We start from the raw sequence: 2919 nt of genomic DNA on the forward strand, positions 1-2919 counted from the left end.
TTTCTTTCTTTCTTTCTTTCTTTCTTTCTTTCTTTCTTTCTTTCTTTGTGGAGGAGTGGGCACAACAACAACATCAACAACCCTCACTTTATCATTCCATCCCCAGCATCCTCTTGTATCTCTTTTGCCCTTTTTAGCTTAACTCTTCAAAAAGGTCCTCTATAATAGATGTCATCACTTTCTATCCTATCACTTTCTTCTTAACATTTATAATATGCTTCCAGTTTTATCATTTCACCAAAACCACTCTCTCCATAAGTACTGATGACTTCTCAGTTGTCAAATACAAGGGCCTTTTCTCAGTCCCCATTGTCCTATAATCTTTGACCCTGTTGATCACTCTTTCCTCCTTGATACCGTCCTTGCTCTAGCTTTTGGCTGCATGACTATCTCTTGGTTTTCTTTTACATATTTGACCACTCTTTCTCTGACTCCTTTCCTGGATCATCTTCCATATCAAATACTCTAACTGTAAATGTCCCTCAGGGTTCTGTTCTGTACTCTTTTCTTTTCTCCCTCTATACTACTTTACTTGATGATCTCATCAGCTGCTATTAATATAAGTATCATCTATGCTGATAAACTTGAACAGACTTTGAGAGAAAGTGGAGTAGAAGGACCTATTGTACTATAGTTTATGGGGTCATAAAGAGTTAGACATGACTGAATGACTGAACAAGAAGCACTATGATGATGATTCTCAAATTTACTTATTCTGCCCCAACCTCTCTGCTAATGTTCAGTCTTACATCTCCCACTGCCTTTCAGAAATCTTGAACTGAAGTCCAGTAAATAGCTTAAACTCAAAATGTCTAAAACAGAACTCATTATCTTTCCCCCTGAACATTCCCCTCTTTCTATCTTCCCAATTACTCAAGAGGGCAAAACTATCTTCTCAGTCCCTAGGGACTAGGAGTCATTCTGAATTCCTCATTATCTCTCACCCTCCATATTCAAGCTGTTGCCAAGGCCTGTTGATTTCACTTTTACAACATTCTTAAGATGTGCCCCCTTTTCTCCTCTGACACTGGCGCCACTCTAGTGAAGGCCTTGGTAACTTCACATCTGGACTATTGTCATAGCCTGGTTCAAGTTTCTCCCCACCCCAAACTATCCTCTTTTCAGACACTTGAGAGATTTTTTTAAAGTGCAAATCAGATCACGTAACCCCTCCAATCCTCACTCAATAAACTCCAGTGGTTCCCTATTGCTGACAGGAGAAAATACAAGATATTTTGTTGAGCATTCAAAGCCCTTCATAATGTAGCCCCCTCCTATCTTTACAATCTTCTTAAACCTTTTTCCTAAACATATACTCTTCAATCCAGTGACATTGGCCTCCTGGCTATTCCACAAATATGTCACTCTTTTTCTCTTTAGACTATGGATCTCTAGGCATTTTCTCTGAGTGTCCTCCATGCCTGTAAAGCTGTCCCTGGCTTCCTTTAAGTACCAACTAAAATCTCACCTTCTACAGGAAGCCTTCCCTGATACCTTTTAATTCCAGTGCCTTCCCTGTTATTTCCTATATATATATATACTGTATACAGCTTGCTTTTTATATATTTGTTTATATGTTGTCTCTCCCATTAGATTGTAAGTTCCTTGAAGTCAGGGACTGTCTTTTGCCTATCTTTATATCTTTAGCACCTTACATAGTGCCTGGTAAATTGTTGCTGTTGTTTAATCATTTCAGTTGTGTCCAGTTCTTCATGACTCCATGTAGGGTTTTCTTTGCAGAGATACTGGAACAATTTGTCATTTCTTTCTCCACTTCATTTTACAGATAAGGAAACTGAGGTGAAGAGGGGTAAGTGACTTACCAAGGTTCACACACTGGTGTGAGGCTGGAGCTGAGCTTAGATCTTCCTGACTCCAGGCTCAGTACTCTGCTTCATCTAGCTGTCACTCGGTAGATAGTAGGTGCTTAAAATTATTTATTACTTTAACTGATTGATTGATTGAAACCATATATCCCAATGTCTAATCCAGTGTGCTTTGCACTAGATCTTATGGATAAAAAGTTCATATATTTAGGCTACTTTTATAATACACTAAAGTTATTAGAAAAGTTTAAGGAAAAATTGTTTGAATCCAGTTAAATAAACATAATGATTCTTTAACTGTGTTAATCTTTTGTTTAACAATGGACAGAATAGTGGCTGTGGCATCACAGGACCTAGGTTCATATCCAACTTTTGATTGCCTTTGATAAATTGTATTGCATCCTTCAGCCTCAATTTTCTCAATTGTAAAATTAAAAGATTGAAGTAGATAGGCTCTGAGGTCTTTTTCCAGATCTGAATCTATCCTATTAGAATGGATTATTGATGGAAAATGATAAATAAAGTAAAAAAAAAAAAACAATATCTACTAACTCTTTGTCAAGCTCTCCTTCCCCTAGAGAAGGGGTTTTTGGGGTTTCTAAAACAGTTCCATTCCATGCAGATATAAATCAAATATATATTGACAATAGGTTGGTGGCCTTCCCTCCTCAATTTTCTTCAGGTCTGAGAGAACCCAACTCTACCTCTGCAAAAGATGCCAAAGGAAACTTTTTCCCCAGGTGATGAATTTCTTTCCTTCTACATTTTTCTACAGGACAGTTCACTGTTAAGCTCTGTAGAAGAAAGGAGGAAAAGCTAGTTGAGTTACTGACTACAGACCCTTGTGGTGCCCTTGATTCTAATAGGGAATATCTGCTGAAGCTTCCATTTCTAAGTAGACTTTACCCCAACAGCAGCCTCTCTCATTCTAAAGTTGATGCTGTATATATATTCACACACACACATATACATATATACACATTATACACACACACACATATACATATATACACATTATACATACGCACACACATATATATACATATATGAGAGAGAGAGAGAGAGAGAGAGAGAGAGAGAGAGAGAGAGAGAG

Source organism: Vombatus ursinus, unplaced genomic scaffold (genome assembly GCF_900497805.2).
Source record: "Vombatus ursinus unplaced genomic scaffold, bare-nosed wombat genome assembly UNPS02009573.1, whole genome shotgun sequence".
Lineage (NCBI taxonomy): Eukaryota > Metazoa > Chordata > Mammalia > Diprotodontia > Vombatidae > Vombatus > Vombatus ursinus.